This window comes from Bubalus kerabau, chromosome 1 (assembly GCF_029407905.1).
Source record: "Bubalus kerabau isolate K-KA32 ecotype Philippines breed swamp buffalo chromosome 1, PCC_UOA_SB_1v2, whole genome shotgun sequence".
Classification (NCBI taxonomy): domain Eukaryota; kingdom Metazoa; phylum Chordata; class Mammalia; order Artiodactyla; family Bovidae; genus Bubalus; species Bubalus kerabau.
The window spans coordinates 140,111,663-140,133,922 of record NC_073624.1 but is presented as its reverse complement, the minus strand read 5'-3'; the positions used below and the strand labels follow the sequence as shown (position 1 = coordinate 140,133,922).

The window sequence follows — 22,260 nt, the reverse complement described above, 5'->3', positions numbered from 1 at the left end:
TACATTCCTTACTCTGGCTGGCTGCTTCCTGAAAGCAAACTCTTACACTGCTCCCTCTGCCTATACAACACTTACGCTGATTCTGTATTTGAATCTTACTGCTCTTCCTTGGAGAACCTTACTTCAGTGTTACCTCTTCCAGGAAGACTTCCAGATTTGCTTTTCCTTTCCAGATAAAATTCTCTCTGCCTCATATGAACAACTGAAGTAGAAAATGCTCATTTTCTTCCAATCACTACCCTCTCTTTTTACAGGCACATGGCTTTCCAAAATAAGGACTATATCAACCTCCCCTTGCAGCTAGGTGTGGCAAATCATGTGACTGTAATTTGGTGAACAAGCAGCAGGCAGAAGTGTTTTGTGCTACATCTACTCTGTAAAGAACACCCATACCATTCTTTCCTCCTTCCCTTTCTCTACTTGCTAGAATGGCCATGATGGCTAGTGTTTGAGCAGCCTTGAGGCCATAAAGTGGAACTCAAGTGTTAATGATGGCAGAACAACTAGGTAGAAAGAATCTGAGTCCCCACACAGCCTGGACTGCCTACCTTCAAAAACTGTTCACATGAGAAAGAAATAAACTTCAATTTTCTATTGTTTGCATGTGAACCGAGTCTTGACTCATTCACCTCCTTCAGTGTTTGTATCATTTGTACCGATGTCTCTTACAAAACATTCACAATATCACAGTATATCTAGCTGCAAGTACAGCTGCTCACCTACTAGATGTGAGTTCCCAGGAGTAAGAACTGTTCATTAAGCACGCATTATGGTGCCAGGCTTTTAGGAGGTTGCATAAATGCTTATGCTATAAAGATGCCATTCAGATAGCCTAAACTGAGGTGTGTTGACCAAAACTACAAGTCACAGTGACACTAAATTAAGAGCAATTTTTTATACAGCATAAAGATCTTTTTCATGCACAAAAGAAGCACAAAATGGTTTGTCTGCGGTAGCTGTGCTTATTCCACTGCTTTTGCTTAGAGTGACTGCTGTAGTTAAGAGAAAAAATTCTCTTGCTTCAGGATTACTATTTGTTTGGTAGATCTGGCAATAAGACATCACATTTGGCTGAAGAACACTGTGGTTTGAGGAGATTATCCTCTTGAATAGAAGGACTTGGAGTGACTGGCAGCTGTGAGAGAGGAGAGGCCCATAGTTCTGTCACATGATTCCGACACCTGACCCAAAGTTCTGGAATATAATTATGAGACTTGACCTATGTCCAGATTTAACCATTTATTGTGTATTTCTACACTTAGTCTAAGTTCCTATCCGGACGTATAGTCCAGAAGTTCATTAAAACAGAAAGTATACGTTATTTGAAATAAATGATCTGTATTACTATGAACCATAGTGTTTTCAAAGTAGCAAGAACGGGAAATTTTAAGCTTGAAGCAGTGTTTTAGCCAAAAGTAATGCTTTGGGGAATAACCACTCTTTTTTTTTTTTTTTTTTTAAGACAAAAACAATCAACTAAAAGAAAAACAGGCTGTCTTGGTCATGAGGGCCTTATCTACTTCTCCATTCTCTGCTCTGATCCTGAGACTCTCTGCTAATGTCACAGATCTGAAATGACTACACGAACTCTGTAAAAAGCATATTTTGATGGGAATTTAAAACTTAACTCTAAAATTAAGCACTTAACTCAGTTAAATTTCCTAACACCATTGACATCATGAAGCTCTTCAGAAGGTTTCAAGTGGGATAGAAAAAAGGTCTGTCTCTATTTAAGAGCCTAATTTGCCTACTTTAGAAGAAAAAAATAATCTTTCTAGTAGCAAAGCTTTTTAAGATATAAGTGCTACAGTGATTGACTGTAAATTTTTAAACGGCAATGAGAGATGAACTGTGTACTTTTTTCTCAAATTCACACTTGGCCGATGGTGAGAATCCTTTCATACTACTTCCTCTGAACTGGGGCCACTTTAACCAAAGGGCAGAGGAAAGTAGAATTATTTAATATACAAGAACAGCTGCAGAAAATGCCCTCACTGTTTTTCCGAGGCACAAGAAAAACTGGAAAACATGTGTCACTCGCAAGACAGAGTCACCTACAGACTGCTCACTGTCAGCTGAATATCCCAGGTGTGTTGTTAAAAAGTTAGTTCACTGATACCACACAGCAGTACAGTTAGAACTAATTCATTCCAGATAGTTCACCTATGGAAGCAGGTATTTTATCTATGGAAAGCAATGTAAAACACACTGATATGACTTAATCACAGGGCATCATTATTAAAACAATTGAGTATGGCTAGATTATTATTGGCTTCCTAGGTGGCTCAGTGGTAAAGAATCTACCTGCAATGCAGGAGACCCGAGTTCAATCCCTGGGTTGGGAAGATCCCTGGAGAAGGAAATGGCAACCTACTCCAGTATTCTTGCCTGGGAAATCTAATGGACAGGGGAGCCTGGGGGGGCTATAGTTCATGGAATAGCAGAGACTACTTAGCAACTAAACCACCACCACAGATTATTATAAGAATGAGTGAGGTTCCTCACTCATCAGAATCACTCATCACCCAAGTTATTTTCACATTATAAAGTGTTTGCCATGAATAAGAGAGAGAAGGACAAAATGGGGAGAGGAAGAAAGAGAAATAGGGAGGAAAGGAAGGAGTGAGGTAGAAAAGACATCTTCAGAAAGATGTCATAACCCCCTTGACTCTAAGGACCTCAGACCAGAAAGTCTTGTTTAGAAAAATCTGAATCCCTAATGATTTAGCTGACCTTTGGATCCTCTGGGAAGCTGCAGCAAGCTGTTGTCATTGATTTTTGTCTCAGCAAAAGTCTAGGGACTTGGGGACCACAAATTTCATCTGTGACTTTCTCCTACCCTGCATTCTTAATAATGTATAAGTCCTTTCTTTTCTCTTTCTTTGTCTAGATATCTTGTCCTTGTTTCCAAAGGGAAGAGAGAGAGAGAGGAAAGGAAGAAAGAATAGGTAGAGGAAGGGCAATGTTATTAACCAAGAGGCATAATTCTCATTTATACATCAAGCCTTCCATTTTTTCATCTATCTAAGAGGCTTTGGGCACTGAAAGTACCAGAATGTGGGACGAGCAATGTGCTGTACTACCAGTAGAAGCAGTAAGTACTCAGAGAGTACTTTGGTGAGAGACACACACCAAAAAAATGGCAGAATGATGGGTAGAATCAAATTCCTGCTGTACAAAGCCTGGACACCATCAAAATGCTAGACTGGCTTCAGCAACCTCGAACCCAGGAGCCTTTGGACAACAACCCAACCAAATGCTGGCACTCCCACCAGAAACCACAGCCAGAAACACAGTGCAGAATTTGTAACCGATATGAAACTTAAGCCCAATTCACTGAAACTCAACACTGAAACTCAATAATGTTTTCTGTTGAAGGAGAGCCAGATCCAGGAGTCCCATTCAGATATTTTTGACTTACAATAAAAGCTGAAAGAGTTTATAAAGGATTCACCTGAAATGCTAAGGGAAATTTGAAATGGGTAGAAAGTAATCCTTCATAAAATCAAAGTCCAAATGGCCAGAAACTGTGGGTTTTTTAATGAGAGAAAGCCAAAGCTGTTTTGATGACTGTTAAAAACAAGACCACAAGTGGGGTCCCCAGATGGCACAAGAATAGGATGGGGAGACCACTTTCTCCCCCACAAATTAATCAAAAAACACCTGAATGTGACAAACTTCCACAAAACAATTTCTGAACACTGGTGGAGGACACCAGGCACCTAGAAAGGCAGCCCAATCTCTTCAAAAAGAGGGATTTGATTACTGGATTGATTGCTCTTCTCCCCTTTTGACTCTCCCTTTACTCCTCTGGGTCACCTCTATCTGCTTCCTCCTTCTTATCTTCTCTATTTAACTCTGTGAATCTCTCTGGGTGTTCCTGGCTGTGGAGAGTTGTTTCACCATTAACCTAGGAGTTTTATCTTCTGTGTTGTATAGAGGGAGAAGTCTTGAGGCTACTGTAAGAGGAAGACCAAAACCCAAAGAAGGGAGGCTCAACTCCAGAACTTCAGAACATCAGAGAGAACTCCTGACTTGAGGGAACATTAATAGACAACAGCCCACCCAAAAGTCTTCGTGAAAGTGAAAGTCACTCATTAATGCCCAACTCTTTGTGACCCCATAGACTATACAGTCCAAGGGATGCTCCAGGCCAGACTACTGGAGTGGGTAGCCTTCCCTTCTCCAGCGGATCTTCCCAACCCAGGGATTGAACCCAGGTCTCCCACATTGAAGGCAGATTCTTTACCAGCTGAGCCACAAGGGAAGCCCAAAAATTCTGGAGTGGGTAGCCTGTCCCTTCTCCAGCAGATCTTCCTGACCCAGGAATTGAACTGGGGTCTCCTGCATTGCAGGTGGATTCTTTACCAACTGAGCTATCAGGGAAGCCTATACCTACACTGAAACCAAGCTCTACCCAAGAGCCAATAAGTTCCAGTGCAAGACACACTACGCTAATTCTCCAGCAAATAGGAACACAACCTTGAACATTAAAAGATGGGCTGCCCAAAGCCAGACCAAACCCACAGATGCCCCAAAACTCACTACTGGACACTGTACTGCACTCCAGAGAGAAGATCTCCAGCTCTACCCCCCAGAGCACAAACACAAGTTCCCCCAAACAGGAACCCTTGACAAGCCACTGGTCTAACGCCATCCGCAGGAAGCAGACTCCACAATTAAGAGGAATCACAACCTTCCAGCCTGCAGAAAGGGCACCCCAAACACAGCAATCTAAACAAAATGAAAAGGCAGATAAATATTCAGCAGGTGAAGGAACATGATAAAAACCCACCAAACCAAACAAAAGAGAAGATAGGGAGTCTACCTGAAAAAGAATTCAGAATAATGAAAGTAAAGATAATCCAAAATCTTGAAAACAAAATGCAGCTACAGATAAATAGACTAGAGACAAGGACTGATAAGATGAAAAAAATGTTTAACAAGGACCTAGAAGAAATAAAGAAGAGTCAATCAATAATCAACAATGCAATAACTGAGATTAAAAACACTCTGGGGGGAACCAAAAGTAGAATAACTGAGGCAGAATAGAGTATAAGTGAGGTGGAAGATAGAATAGTGGAAATAAATGAAGCAGAGAAAGAAAAAGAATTAAAAGAAATGAGGACAACCTCAGAGAGCTCTGGGACAATGCTAAATGTCCCAACATTCAAATTATAAGTGTCCCAGAAGAAGAAGACAAAAAGAAAAGGCATGAGAAAATACTTGAGGAGATAACAGTCGAAAACATCTCTAAAATGCAGAAGAAAATAGCCACCCAAATTCAAGAAAACCAGAGTCCCAGACAGGATAAATCCAAGGCAAAATACCCCAAGACACATATTAATCAAACTAACGAAAGTTAAACACAAAGAACAAATATTAAAAGCAGCAAGGGAAAAGCAACAAATAACACACAAGGAGATCCCCATAAGGATAACAGCTGATTTTTCAATAGAAACTCTTAAGGCCAGAAGAGAATGGCAGGACATACTTAAAGTGATGAACGAGAAAAACCTACAACCAAGATTACTCCACCCAGCAAGTATCTCATTCAGATATGAAGAAGAAATAAAAAGCTTTACAAATAAGCAAAATCTGAGAATTCAGCACCACCAAATCAGCTTTTAACAAATGCTAAAGGATCTTCTCTAGACAGGAAACGACACAGAAAAGGTTTATAAACTTGAACCTAAAACAACAAAGTAAATGGCAAACAGGATCATACTTATCAATAATTACCTTAAATGCAAATGGATTAAATGTGCCAACCAAAAGACAAAGACTGGCTGAATGGATACAAAAACAAGACCCCTATATATACTGTCTACAAGAGACCCACCTCAAACCTAGGGACACATACAGACTGAAAGTGAAGAGCTGGAAAAAGATATTTCATGCAAATGGAGACCAAAAGAAAGCAGAAGTAGCAATACTCATATCAGATAAAATCGACTTTGAAATAAAGACAAGAGACAAAGAAGGATACTATATAATGATGAAAGGATCAATCCAAAAAGAAGATATAACAATTATAAATGTATATGCACCCAACATAGAAGCACCTCAATATGTAAGGCAAATGCTAAAAGTATGGAAGGGAAAATTAACAGTAACACAATAATAGTGGGGGACTTTAATACCCCACTCACACCTATGGATAGATCAACCAAACAGAAAATCAGGAAGGAAACACAAGCTTTAAATGATACAATGGGCCAGTTAGACCTAACTGATATTCACAGGGCATTTCACCCAAAAACAATGGATTTCACTTTTTTCTCAAGTGCACATGGATAGATCACATCCTGGGCCACAAATCTAGCCTTGGTAAATTTTTAAAAATTGAAATCATTTTAAGCATCTTTTCTGATCACAATGCACTAAGATTAGATGTCAACTACAGGAAAAAAAAAAACTATAAAAATCACAAACATATGATGGCTAAACAATACGCTTCTGAAAAACCAACATATCACAGAAGAAATCAAAAAGGATATCAAAATATTCATTGAAACAAATGAAAATGAAAACGCAACAACCCAAAACCTATGGGATTCAATAAAAGCAGTGCTAAGAGGGAGGTTCATAGCAATATAAGCCTACCTCAAGAAACAAGAGAAACATCAAATAAGCAACCTAACTTTACACCTGAAGCAACTGGAAAAAGAACAGAAGAACCCCATAGTTAGTAGAAGGAAAGAAATCATAAAAATCAGAGCAGAAATAAATGAAAAAGAAATCAAGGAGACTATAGCAAAGACAAACAAAACTAAAAGCTGGTTCTTTGAGAAGATAAATAAAATAGACAAACCGTTAGCCAGACTCATCAAGGAAAAAAGAGAGAAGAGTCAAATCAACAAAATTAGAAATGAAAATGGAGAAATCACAACAACACAGAAATATAAAAGATTATAAGAGACTACTATGAGCAATTATATGCCAATAAAATGGAAAACTTGGAAGAAATGGACAAAGTCTTAGAAAAGTATAACCTTCTAAAACTGAACCAGGAAGAAATAGAAAATCTTAACAGACACATCACAAGCACAGAAATAGAAACTATAATCAAAAATCTTCCAAAAAACAAAAGCTCATGGCCAGATGGCTTCACAGGTGAATTCTACCAAAAACTTAGAGAAGAGCTAACATCTATGCCACTCAAACTCTTCCAGAAAACTGCAGAGGAAGATAAACTCCCAAATTCATTCTATGAGGCCACCATGACCTGAATCCTAAAACCAGACAAAGATGCCACAAACAAAAGAAAACTACAGACCAATATCACTGATGAACATAGATGCAAAAATCAACAAAACATCTAGTAAACAGAAGCCAACAGCTAAAATGATCATATATCATGACCAAGTAGGCTTTTATTCCAGAGATGAAAGGATTCTTCAATATTCACAAATCAATCAATGTGGTACACCATATTTACAAATTGAAAGATGAAAACCATATGATTATCTCAATAGATGCATTGAAAGCCTTTGACAAATTCAACACCCATTTATGAGAAAAACTCTCCAGAAAGCAGGCATAGAAGGAACATACTTCAACATAATAAAAGCCATATACAACAAACCCACAGCAAACATTTTCCTCAATGGCAAAAAATTGAAAGCATTTCCTCTAAACTCAGGAACAACATAAGGGTGCCCACTCTCCTTACTACTATTCAACATAGTTTTGGAAGTCCTAGCCACAACAATCAGGGAAGAAAAAGATTGGAAAATAAGAAGTAAAACTCTCACTGTTTGCATACGACATGATCCTCTACATAGAAAACCCTAAAGATACCACCAGAAAATTACAGGATAAAAGTTAATACAGGATATAAAGTTAATACACAGAAATCCCTTGTATTCCTATACACTAACAATGAAAAAACAGAAAGAGAAATTAAGGTAACAATCCCATTCACCATTGCAATGAAAAGAATAAAATACTTAGGAATAAATTTACTTAAGAAACAAAAGACCTATATATAGAAAACTATAAAACACTGATGAACAAAATCAAAGATGACACAAATAGATGGAGAAATATACCATGTTCATGGATCAGAAGAATCAATATAGTGAAATGAGTATACTAGCCAAAGCAATCTATAGATTCAATGCAATCCCTACCAACCAACCAATTTTTCACAGAACTAGAACAAATAATTTCACAATTTGTATGGGAACACAGAAAACCTCCAATAGCCAAAGCCATCTTGAGAAAGAAGAATGGGACTGGAAGAATCAACCTCCTGACTTCAGACTATACTAGAAAGCTACAATCATGAAGACAGTATGGTACTGGCACAAAGACAGAAATATAGATCAATGGAACAAAATAGAAAGCCCAGAGATAAATCCACACACTTATGGATACCTTATCTTTGACAAAGGAGGCAAGAATATACAGTGGAGAAAAGACAATCTCTTTAACAAGTGGTGCTGGGAAAACTGGTCAACCACTTGTAAAAGAATGAAATGAACACTTCCTAACACCATACACAAAAATAAACTCAAAATGGATTAAAGATCTAAATGTAAGACCAGAAACTATAAAACTCCTTGAGGAAAGCATAGGCAGAACACAGAACAGATCTTGCTCTGACATAAATCACAGCAAGATCTTCTATGACCCACCTCCCAGAATAATGGAAATAAAAACAAAAATAAGCAAGTGGGTTCTAATTAAAAGCTTTTGCACAATGAAGGAAACAATAAACAAGGTGAAAAGGCAGCTTTCAGAGTGGGAGAAAATAATAGCAAATGAAACAACTGACAAAGAATTAATCTCCAAAATATATAAGCAGCCCATGCAGCTCAATATCTGAAAAACCATCAACCCAATCAAAAATAGGCCAAAGAATTAAACAGACATTTCTCCAAAGAAGACATACAGATGGCTAATAAACACATGAAGAGATGCTTAACATCACTCATTATTAGAGAAATGCAAATCAAAACCACAATGAGGAATCATTTCACACTAAGAATGGCTGCCATCAAAAGGTCTACAAACAATAAGTGCTGGAGAAGGTGTGGAGAAAAGGGAGACCTCTTACACTCTTGGTGGGAATGCAAACTGGTGTAGCCACTATGGAGAACAATGAGGAGATTCCTTAAAAAACTGGAATTAGAACTACCATACAATCCAGCAATCCCACTGCTGGGCATACACACTGAGGAAACCAGAACTGAGAGTCACATGTACTCCCAGTGTTCACTGCAGCACGGTTTACAATAGCTAGGATATGGAAGCAACCCAGAAGTCCATTGGCAGATGAGTGGATAAGGAGGCTGTGGTTCATATACACAGTGAAATATCACTCACCTATAAAAAAGAACGCATTTGAATCAGTTCTAATGAGGTAGATGAAACTGGAGCCTGTTATACAGAGTGCAATAAGTCAGAAAGAGAAACACCACTAGAGTATATTAACACATATATACAGAGTTTAGAAAGACAGTAGTGACTACCCTATAAGCAATGCAGCAAAAGAGACACAGATGTAAAGAACAGACTTTTGGACTATGTGGGAGAAGGCGAAGGTGGGATGATTTGAGAGAAGAGCATTGAAACATGTATATTACAGTATGTAAAACCGATAACCAGTCCAAGTTCAATGCATGAAGCAGGGCACTCAAAGCCAGTGCTCTGGGACAACCCAGAGGCATGGGGTGGGGAGGGAGGAGAGAGGGGGGTTCAAGATGGGGGGACACATGTGCACCTGTGGCTGATTCATGTCAATATATAGCTAAAACCACCAAAATATTGTAAAGTAATTATCCTCCAACTAAAATAAATTAATTAAAAAAAACAAAACCACAAGCCCAAAATGGAGTCACTTATGCTAAGCCCATGTCACCAAACTGAGTCTTAATTAGAGTTCAGCTCTCCCACAAACAGAATCTCTAACCAGTCAATCTGGAATCAACTGATTAGCATTAGTTAGTTAAGTAATCTGCCTAACAGACCCCTGCCATGACTTAAAGGGAAGTAATTTTGTGTTGATCAACCAGCATTTCTTTTGCCTTGTGTGAATTCTTTGTTCCTGCTCCTTTCTCCTATAAAAGTCTCCCTTGTACTGCTCCTCAGAGCTACTTTCTATCTACTAGACTGAGTGCTGCCTGATTCAAATCAATTTTTGCTCAAATAAACATGATATTTTTAGGGACCTCCCCGGTGGTCCAGTGGCTAACACTTCACACTCACAATGCATGGGGCCCAAGTTCTATCCCTGGTTGGGGAACTAGATCCTCCATGCCTAAACTAAGAGTTCACATGCTGCAACTGAAGTTCCCACATGCTGCGACTAAGGCCTGGTGCAGCCAAATACATAAATAATATTGTTTTAAAAACTCGAAAATTTTAATATGCCTCAGTTTATCTTTTAACACAATGAGTTATTCTTTAACTTATGACTCAATCTTGCCAAAAAAGCCCACACATACTGCCCTGTTTTAACACAGAATGTTTAGTCATAAAGTTATTGTTTTTCAGGTTTTATCTCTGTCAGTTGGCAATTAGATATGAATTGTGTTCTTAGATATAAATTAAAGTGTGAAACTTGACTCTGAAGGATTTTCTTTCTGTTTGTTTTCAAAAATGTTAATAGTAACAATTATAACTAGTATTAATAGGAACACAGTTTCAACACTAATACACAGGCTGCTGCTAAAGTACTGAGTTGCCTGTTTCTGAGAAACCTGCTGAGGAATGAGCTTCATATTCTAAGTAGGTCTTTCACACTTTGAGAAGGGGCCTTCCTCTCCTTTCTCCTTCCTCACAGCTACCTTTCCTCACTTAAAAAAAAAAAATCCTTTTGGCAATTTATTCTTTTGGGTTAACAAGATCCTCCTAACGATAAAAAGACAATGCTGAAGACAAATGTGCTTTAATTTAAAATTTTGCCTACTACTCATTTACCCTGAAATAATCAGAAAGTTTGGATGTGATAGGCAGAGTTCTAAGCTGGCCTCCAAGATTCCAGATCTCTGTTGTACAAGCCCTTAAGAACTCCTTCCTTCCCCTTAAATATGGGCAGGACAAAACCTGCAAACATGATGGGATATTATACCCAGGACTAAGTAACTAATCAACTGACTTTGAACTAAGCAAAAGGGTGATTATTCTGGTGGGCCTGTTCTAATCAGGAAATCTTTTCAAAGAATGTCAGAGGGACATTCTTCTGCTGGCCTGAAAGAAAGAAAATTGCCATTTTGTGAGAGGAGGGTAGCCAGTCTAGGGCTGAGAGCTGTCCCCAGCCAACGCTAGCAAGAAAACAGACACTTCAATCATACAACTGCACCAAGATAACTCTTACAATAAAGCTTGCAAGAAACACTGCATGTCATAACCAACACGTTGATTTCGGTCTAAACAGAGGACCCATCTAAATCTCGTATACAGACTCTTAAGGCATGGAAACCATGAGATGATAAATTCACGTTGTTCTAAGCCACTGCATTTTTGGTAATTTGCTATGCAGCAATAGAAAACTAATACGTTGATGAACACATGTAAAAGTATCATTAGTCACCCAAATCTTTTAACTGGCACCATAAATGGCACGAATTTATACTCCTAGAAGCAAAAACATAGGTTAGACATTGCATTCACTTTCTTCTTTCCTTTCTTCATTTATAATGTACTAGGGAAGAACACATCTGACTCCATATTAGATCTGCTCCTTCTACTGTAACCTTTGCACTCTGTTGCCTGTGCTTAGGCATGCTGGCTCTGCACCTTTGGTAAAAGCATGTTGCCTATGGCCTGAAATATACGTGAGAGCCCATTCTCAGGGCTCTCACCTTTAAGAGTCCATTCATACAGAGATTAAAAAGTTGCAGAACAGGGAATAACATTTGTTTTACTGGAGATTTACAGGAACATCATGACCTGACCTATGTGCACAGGTACAAATAACAAAGGATTCTGACAGCAACAAATTTGCAACAACTAACCACATCCCTCCCCGCTTCCCTGGCCTTTCAGTTCAGTTCAGTTGCTCAGTCATGTCGGACTCTTTGCAACCCCATGGACCGCATCACACCAGGCCTCCCTGTCCATCACCAACTCCCACAGTTTACCCAAACTCATGTCCATCGAGTTGGTGATGCCATCCAACCATCTCATCCTCTGTCAGCCCCTTCTCCTGCCCTCAAGCTTTCCCAGCGTCAGGGTCTTTTCAAATGAGTCAGTTCTTTGCATCAGGTGGCCAAAGTATTGGAGTTAATGGCCTTTAAAAGTGCTTTGTTGAAGCCCTTTAAGGAGTTCAGGGTGTGGGGGACCTGAGCCATCATCTCCTTGCATGGCCTTGCAATAAATATTTCTCTGCTTAAAACTCTGATGACTCAGTTTGTTTGGCCTCACTGTGCTTTGGGCACACGAACTTGTGTTTGGTAACAGTAATACTAGGCATAAGTACCCAGAGAAATAGTTTCATTTTTTCCTCTATCATCCTGTTTTGGGGACCATGTTATCAACTTCAGAGAGGAAATCACAAAATTATCCCCTTATAATAAGGTATTCAATGTCACTGTTCTACTGAAAGAATACATGCAGCTAATCATTTTGATTAGCTTAAGAAGTGTCTCCTACACACAGACAGACAGACACACACACACACACACGTATTTGGCATCTCCTCAAATACAAACGGAGAAGGCAACGGCAGCCCACTCCAGTACTTTTGCCTGGAAAATCCCATGGACGGAGGAGCCTGGTGGGCTGCAGTCCATGGGGTCGCTAAGAGTCGGACACGACTGAGCGACTTCACTTGCACTTTTCACTTTAATGCATTGGAGAAGGAAATGGCAACCCACTCCAGTGTTCTTGCCTGGAGAATCCCAGGGATGGGGGAGCCTGGTGGGCTGCCGTCTATGGGGTCGCACAGAGTTGGACATGACTGAAGCGACTTAGCATGCATGCATTGGAGAAAGAAATGGCAACCCACTCCAGTGTTCTTGCCTGGAGAATCCCAGGGACGGGGGAGCCTGGTGGGCTGCCGTCTATGGGGTTGCATAGAGTCGGACACGGCTGAAGCAACTTAGCAGCAGCAGTAGCAGCAAACACAAACAGAATTTGATCAATTATTAAAGTATGTTTATGGGGACTTCCTTGGTGGTCCAGTGGTTAAGAATCACCTTCCAATGCAGGGGACAAAGCTTTGATCCCTGGTCAGAAAATTAAGATCCCATGTGCCACAGGGCAATGAGAGAAGCCAGGGTGCTGCAGCTACTGAGCTCGCAAACTCTAGAGTCCATGCTCCACAACTAGAGAGAAAAGCCCACCTGCTGCAACTAGAGAGAGTCCTGTGCACTGCAGTGAAGACCCAGCACAAAGAAGACCCAGCACAAAGCACATAGGATCCAGTTATGCGTACGGATTATATTAACATTCCTGTCACTGATGCATTTGTTTTTCTTTTCCTGTTTTCTAAAAGCAGCAGCAGTAGTAGTAATAGCATCCTTTATGAGAGATTGTGCTTAGCTGATTTCTCTCTACTGAGACACTTAAAGGAAAAAGACAAAAGCTGAATGGGGTTAATATAGACTGTAAGGGAAGAATAATGGCTTGGAGGCTAGGAGATCTGTGTTCTGTGACCTATTTTGACATTACTAGCTTGACTACAAATGTACAATTTTTTTTAGTTTCTTCATAGATTAAAAAAGAAGGGATTCGATGGGCTCATCATTGTTTATGGTGTTTAAGAACTTAGTGTAGTGTAGTGTCAATTGCTCAGTCATGACTGACTCTTTGCAACCCCATGGGCTGTAGCCCACCAGGCTCCTCTGACCATGGAGTTCTCCAGGCAGGAATACTGGAGCGGTTGCCATTCCCTTTCTCCAGGGGATCTCCCCAACGCAGGGATTGAATGCAGGTCTCCTTCATTGCAGGCAGATCCTTTATCATCTGAACTACCAGGGAAGTCCTTAAAAACTTCAGTTCAGTTCAGTTCAGTTGCTCAGTTGTGTCCGACTCTTTGCGACCCCATGAATTGCAGCACGCCAGGCCTCCCTGTCCATCACCAACTCCCGGAGTTTACTCAAATTCATGTCCATCAAGTCGGTGATGCCATCCAGCTATCTCATCCTCTGTCATCCCCTTCTCCTTCCGCCCTCAATCTTTTCCAGCATCAGGGTCTGTTCCAATGAGTCAACTCTTTGCATTAGGTGGCCCAAGTATTGGAATTTCAGCTTCAACATCAGTCCTTCCAATGAACACCTAGGACTGATCTCTTTTAGGATGGACTGGTTGGATCTCCTTGCAGTCCAAGGGACTCTCAAGAGTCTTCTCCAACACCACAGTTCAAAAGCATCAATTCTTCGGCGCTCAGCTTTCTTCACAGTCCAACTCTAGCATCCATACATAACCACTGGGAAAACCATAGCCTTGACTAGACGGAACTTTCTTGGCAAAGTAATGTCTCTGCTTTTCAATATGCTATCTAGGTTGATCATAACTTTCCTTCCAAGTAGCAAGCGTCTTTTAATTTAATGGCTGCAGTCACCATCTGCAGTGATTTTGGAGACCCAAGCAATATAGTCTGCCACTGTTTCCACTGTTTCCCCATCTATTTCCCATGAAGTGATGGGACCGGATGCCATGATCTTCGTTTTCTGGATGTTGAGCTTTAAGCCAACTTTTTCACTCTCCACTTTCACTTTCACCAAGAGGCTTTTTAGTTCCTCTTCACTTTCTGCCATAAGGGTGGTGTCATCTGCATATCTGAGGTTATTGATATTTCTCCCAGCAATCTTGATTCCAGCTTGTGCTTCTTCCAGCCCAGCATCTCTCGTGATGTACTCTGCATAGAAGTTAAATAAGCAGGGTGACAATATACAGCCTTGATGAACTCCTTTTCCTATTTGGAACCAGTCTGTTGTTCTATGTCTAGTTCTAACTGTTGCTTCCTGACCTGCATATAGGTTTCTCAAAAGGCAGGTCAGGTGGTCTGGGATTCCCATCTCTTTCAGAACTGTCCACAGTTTATTGTGATCCACACAGTCAAAGGCTTTGGCATAGTCAATAAAGAAGAAATAGATATTTTTCTGGAACTCTCTTGCTTTTTCAATGATCCAGCGGATGTTGGCAATTTGATCTCTGGTTCCTCTGCCTTTTCTAAAACCAGCTTGAACAACTGGAAGTTCACAGTTCACGTATTGCTGAAGCCTGGAATCCCAAACAAACACGTGGTAAAAGCAAAGGTAGCAAATGCAGCGGAGAAGTGGGAAACCAAGCAGGCAGGCTCCTGGGGTCCACAGCCACTGCCACTCAGATTAGCTATTCTTTATCTCATACACTTGGGCCCTATGGAAGATACCATATCAACAAAAAGTTGCCAAAGTTTTTCACATAAATGTTGAAAAACACTGGACTGCACAGTCTATAAGGTCTTCCCCAGCAAAGATCATATGAGTCTCTCAGAAGTAATAAACCTAGAGAATGAGTACATAGTCATCTTTTCTCCTGATCATCACTCTGGGTCTTAGATTCTGCTGATGAAGCAATAAAATATTTCTAAGGAAGACTGCTGCTAAGTCACTTCAGTCGTGTCCGACTCTGTGCCACCCCATAGACGGCAGCCCACCAGGCTCCCCCGTCCTTGGGATTTTCCAGGCAAAAACAATGGAGTGGGTTGCCATTTCCTTCTCCAATGCATGAAAGTGAAAAGTGAAAGGGAAGTCGCTCCGTCATGTCCCACTCTGAGTGACCCTATGGACTGCAGCCCACCAGGCTCCTCTGTCCATGGGATTTGCCAGGCAAGAGTACTGGAGTTGGGTGCCATCGTCTTCTCCAAAGGAATACTAGATATCCCTTAATCCACCTGGCACTTCCTGTAGATCTCTCCTTCATTGTTCACTGTGGTGATAGCTCTTAGACAGTCCACACTCAAAGCAATCCAGGTGTTCCAGTAGGGTACTTATTTAAGTTAGCTGTTTCAATAAAGCCAATGCATTCAGTGTGATAAGAATGTATAGCACTGCAAAGCTCCTTAAATAGATAAATTTAAAAACCAATAAAAAAAATTTTCTTTTCTGTTCTTCTGTCTTATTCTTGGCGCTGGTCCCTTAATTAATGTTTGGTGCTGGGGTAAGACCAGCAGAGCAATTCATTTGTATTCTAGGAAGCTGCAAAGACTATTAAAGAGAGTAGGGGCTTCACAGTGTGGGGGGAATAGGACTGAAAGAAATGCCTAGGAATAGAATTTCTAAAAATCAGTGATGCCGGGACTTCCCTGGTAGCCCAGTAGCCAAGACTCCACACTGCCAAAGCAGGGAGCCCAGGTTCAATTCCTGGTCAGAGAACTAGATCCCACATACTGCAACTAAAGACCTTGCATGCTGCAATGAAGACTGAAGATCCTGCATGCTGCAACTAAAACCCAGAACAGCCAAATAAGTAAACTTTTTTTTTTTTTTTTTTAAGAATTAGTGATGTCAACCATTAGGGAGCAAAGATACAAAATATTGTGCTTTTCTTGTCACCCCTCAACTCTATTCCCATCCTACTATAATATTGAGAAAACCAAGGCAAATACATCCTATTCCTTCTGCTGAATGGAAGCACAGCCTGATGCTGACAAATGTCACTGATCAATCAAACTAAGATCATGACATCTGGTCGCATCACTTCATGGCAAATAGATGGGGAAACAGTGGAAACAGTTTGGTGGGCGGGGGCTCTAAAATCACTGCAGATGGTGACTGTAGCCATGAAATCAAAAGACGCTTGCTCCTTGGAAGAAAAGTTATGACCAACCTAGACAGTTCAGTTCAGTCGCTCAGTCGTGTCTGACTCTTTGCAACCCCATGAATCGCAGCATGCCAGGCCTCCCTGTCCTGTCCAACATAGACAGCATATTAAAAGGCAGAGACATTACTTTGCCAACAAAGGTCCATACAGTCAAAGCTATGGTTTTTCCAGTAGTCATGTATGAGTGTGAGAGTTAGACTATAAAGAAAGCTGAGAGCCAAAGAATTTATGCTTCTGAACTGTGGTGTTGGAGAAGAATCTTGAGAGTCCCTTGGACTGCAAGAAGATCCAACCAGTCCATCCTAAAGGAAATCAGTCCTGAATATTCATTGGAAGGACTGATGCTGAAGCTGGAACTCCAATACTTTGGCCACCTGATGTGAAGAACTGACTCATCTGAAAAGACGCTGATGCTGGGAAAGATTGAAGGCCAGAGGAGAAGGGGACAACAGAAAATGAGATGGTTGGATGGCATCACCGACTCAGTAGACATGAGTTTGAGTAAACTTTGGGAATTGGTGATGGACAGGGAGGCCTGGCATGCTGTAGTCCATGGGGACACAACTAAGTAACTGAACTCAACTGATTCCTTCTGATGAATGGAAGCACTGCCTGATGCTGACAAACATCACTGATCAATTTTAACAGGAACTACATTATTATGACAATACTGGTTACTTTGGCCAATACTTGCTGAATTACTCTGGGCCAGAAACTGCGCCCAGCACTTCACTACTATCACTTCATTTAACCTATATACGACTGTCTATAAGCTCAACATTCAGAAAACTAAGACCATGGCATCTGGTCCCATCACTTCATGGCAAATTGATGGGGAAACAGTGGAAACAATGTCAGACTTTATTTTGGGGGGCTCCAAAATCACTGAAGATGGTGATTGCAGCCATGAAATTAAAAGACACTTACTCCTTGGAAGAAACGTTATGACCAACCTAGAGAGCATATTCAAAAGCAGAGACATTACTTTGCCAACAAAGGTCCGTCTAGTCAAGGCTATGGTTTTTCCAGTGGTCATGTATGGATGTAAGAGCTGGACTGTGAAGAAGGCTGAGCACCGAAGAATTAATGCATTTGAACTGTGGTGTTGGAGAAGACTCTTGAGAGTCCCTTGGACTGCAAGGAGATCCAACCAGTCCATTCTGAAGGAGATCAGTCCTGGGCGTTCTTTGGAAGGAATGATGCTAAAGCTGAAACTCCAGTACTTTGGCCACCTCCTGGGAAGAGTTAACTCACTGGAAAATACTCTGATGCTGGGAGGGATTGGGGGCAGGAGGAAAAGGGGATGACAGAGGATGAGATGGCTGGATGGCACCACTGACTCGATGGACGTGAGTCTGAGTGAACTCCAGGAGATGGTGATGGACAGGGAAGCCTGGTGTGCTGCGATTCATGGGGTCGCAAAGAGTCGGACATGACTGAGCGACTGAACTGAACTGAACTGATAGGCAGTTTACTTGTCATTTCCCCCAGTTTACTAATAAGAAAACTGAGGCTCAGGGGAAGTTACTGAATTTGCTCAAGTCACATAGCTAAGGAGTGACAAGCCCACATCTGTCTAACTCCGAGCACTTAACCAAAAGTTGCACTCTTCTCAAACCATTTGAATTTGATCTGCTTGGGGCAAAAGCCAAGACAGTTATTTCTGGGCATCCTCATGCCCAGGATAGTACACTGCACAGCAAATGGGATTCAAAAATTCTTGCTTTGAAATGACCATCCCTATTTTTACAAGTAACATATTGCAACTAAATCCTTTGGAAGTGGAAATATTAATACACTATTCAGTGGAACAGATCTTCACTTGTTACCATGATAGCAGAACAAAATATACACAGAAAAGCTTAATTTTAATTCATATAATCTTTAAATGGATTTGTGAACACAGGACCACCATCCTCTCTATACAGAAATCCCTAATTCTCCAGAATGCAACAATATTGAAAGAAGATCATCAAAGCAATGGATCCAAAAATAGATATAGTCTAATCCACATTAATTTTAATCTATATAATCTCCCATCTAAATGTATTTGTTACCATAAGACCATGGTCTGCTCTATATGGAATTTTCTAATTTTCTAGAATACAATATTTTAAAAGGAAAATTAAAGGCATGATCTAAAATAATGACTGATACAGTCTGGGTTAGTTTGGGATTCATCCTAAAATAACATTTAGCTCATTAGCAGTAGCACTCTGATCTATTCTCCCTACTTAGTAAGGGTTACATATGGTATTGGCTGTATTTTCCAAGCCCTGAATCAGGATACATGACACAGGATTGCTAGGGAGTATCCGGAACATATGGTCAACATCATATTAGGGAACAGCCACTGAAGATACTTTGGAGTTGCTGTTCCTACAGCACATATGTGTTTCAGAGAATAACTTCTTATTTTCCCAAAGATACAGCCCAAGTCTACCAGAAGCCTTTGAGAGTTGAAGTTAATTATATATCCAGGTAGGTGGGCCAGTGAGAAAGCTCAGAAAACAGCTTGATAAGACGAGAAATCAACCCTTCACCCATTTTCAGTTTAAAGAAGCCACATCAAACCTTAATGAGAAACCACATGTAGTGGTAAATTCTGGCATTTAATTTTATGATTATTTACAGCCATTCTGGTGCATAGCATATGGCACAGAGTTGATTTTTTAAAAGTATCAGAAAAATAAGCTAGAATGGACTAAATACATAGCAATCAAGTTTTATTCCTCTTGGTATAGAGATGAGAGAGATATTTCATTAAACAAAAAAAGATAAAATGGTGTGAGCTGTGGCTAATAAGTCATACTTTTGGAACTGCTTGGCATCATGTCCTAGGTGAAAACTAGTAACAAATATTAAGAGAATTAATCCTGCTTCAAAGTAATTTATTCTTAGGCAAATGTCCTACAGTCTGCCAAAAAGCTTCGTTCTTTTAATTCTACAGTCATTTATCATTCTAATAAAATGTTATAAAATACATTGTGAAACCTTTCACCTATTTGGTTTTTAAATTATTTTCTAAGGTCTCATAGGAGACTTTGGCAACAGAAACAATGTTTTCTTTTTTTCTCTCTCCAAGAATGATGCCTTTGCTCATCCAATATCCCTAAATATAAACCTAAGAGATTTGGATAAATTTACTTCTCAAATCAACTATTAATGTATGCTTCATTAAATGGGAAGATGAACAATTAAATGACACATGATATAATTAAAAAAAAAAAAAAGAGCAGAAGAGTTTCAGGTATAAGATGGCCAATCAGAGATTCACCTCCCTTTCCACCCAAAAGCCTACCCAGAAAGAGTCTATCAGTACAAAGGAATACAACCATATGAACAGAGAGAAGGGAGAAGAGGGCAGTGCCTCACACTTCTGCAACTGGAAAGCTCTAGAAGCATAAGGATGGATAAAACAGTAGAATAGCCCATGGTCCAGAAACTACCATAAGGAGATACAGTGCAAATCACTGCAAATATAGTACAGAATGAGAGAGGCTCTGGGACAGAGTAAGAAAGACAGTCTTGACTATGAGCAAGGCTGAAAACAGAGGAGCTGGATGAAAGATGCTAGAACTGATGAGCTCCCATCAGTCCCTCTCTATCTCAATCCCCATGTATGAAGAACTGGCAGGTTGCAGGTAGCCTATCCTCTATTGTCTGGCCAAAAATTAATACACCAAAATTAAGGTGGAAGGGGAGATGAGGGTAACGCAGCAGCAGGCAACTCCTCAGCATCAGGACTACCACCATCATGCCAGGGACAGCGGAGTTGACCACTCTGCACAATCTGAAGGTGCAGGAGGTGAAAATGAATTCTTCTGTGCCAAGAGCTGTGGCCCATCACTAAAGAACTTAGTGCAGTAAGCCCAAGAAGGAGTTGATGCTCTGCAGCTGGGAGAAGGACCCAAGGCAGTGTTTAGAGAAAGGCAAGCTTCTCAACCAACGTGCCCAACCAAGTCCTTTTTTTCTCCCCCAGGCAAGACTTTACTGGGGCTCCTGCTGCAGCCCAGAGGGGATGAGGACAAATAACACGTTCCCTTGCTCGCTCACTCCCTGAGGTGGGGGGCAAACTTGTTCTTTACACAGGGTGAGGGTAGAGGTGTGTCCAGGGGTCAGGCCAGAGAAGTGGTTTAAGTGGTTTGCCCACCTTTTGTGTGGTGTTGAGGGCAGCGGGCTTGCACAATACCCTGCTTTTGCTCCCAACACCTTGTATCTGCTCCATGCTCTTCAGAAGTGGCAGTGGGGTTTTTTTCGTCTCTCTGGGTCTTTTGGCCCTGGACTTCTTTAGGGAGATAAAGTGGAGTCTTTCACAGAGTATTGGACCTGCAGTGATTATTCTGACCTGCAGCAACTTCTTCACTGTCATAAAGAGCAAGCAAAGTTTCATGAGTGAGTACTGGACAAACAGGGCTGGGTGAGCGCTGACCTTATGGAGCTGTCAAATGTCACCAAAGTGAAAACAGATAGGACTTTACCAGAGAATCCCTATCACTCAAGACCAAGGCCAGAGCCCAACCCTGAGATAGAAGACAATTTTTGATGTTGTTGTTCACTCACTAAGTCATGTCCCACTCTTTGCAACTCCATGGACTGCAGCATGGCAGGCTTCCCTGTCCTTCACTATCTCCTGGAGTTTGCTCAGATTCATGTCCATTGAGTCAGTGATTCCATCCAACCATCTCATCCTCTGCTGCCCCTTTCTCCTTCTGCCCTTAATCTTTCCCAGCAACAGGGTCTTTTCCAATGAGTTGGCACATCACATCAGGTAGCCAAAGTACTGGAGTTTCAGCATCAGTCCTTCCAATGAATATTCAGGGTTGATTTCCTTTAGGATTTACTGGTTGGATCTCCTTGCTGTTCAAGGGACTATCAAGAATCTTATCCAACACCATAATTTGAAAGCATCAATTCTTTAATGCTCAGTCTTCTTTATGGTCCAACTCTCACATCCATACGTGACTACTGGAAAAATTATAGCTTTGACTAGATGGACCTCTGTAGACAAAGTGATATCTTTGCTTTTTAATACTGTCTAGGTTGGTCATAGCTTTCCTTCCAAGAAGGAAGCCTCTTTTAATTTCATGGCTACTGTCACCATCCACAGTGATTTTGGAGCCCAATAAAATGACATCTGTCACTGCTTCCACTTTAGAAGGCAATTTGAAGCCTGCCAAACATGGCAGCCATCTCTTTTTTCTGGACCATGTGAAGATGAGTTCATGGCCCAAACCCAGTCACACTCCAGGCAACAGGCAGTGAAAACTCTCCTGCAGTTTGCATCAACCTGAAAGAGAGCTCTTTCCAGGGGATCACAAACATTAACAACAATGTTAATTAATGTGACCTGGCTGTTATTTTATACCATTTCTTGCCCATTAAACATTTTAAAGGAAAAAAAATTAAGGGGATAACTCTTCCAAAACAAACTTACTGGGGCCAGCCATAGCCTTCTAGATGCTGGCATCTGAGAATTCATGGAAAGACTCACCCTTA

The 22,260-nt window shown here is 40.7% G+C and overlaps 1 pseudogene; it reads left to right on the top strand.

Moving 5' to 3' along the window:
- Positions 1–20,368: 20,368 nt before the first annotated feature.
- On the top strand, positions 20,369–22,026 carry LOC129655270 (NADH dehydrogenase [ubiquinone] 1 alpha subcomplex subunit 8-like; annotated as a pseudogene).
- Positions 22,027–22,260: the final 234 nt, after the last annotated feature.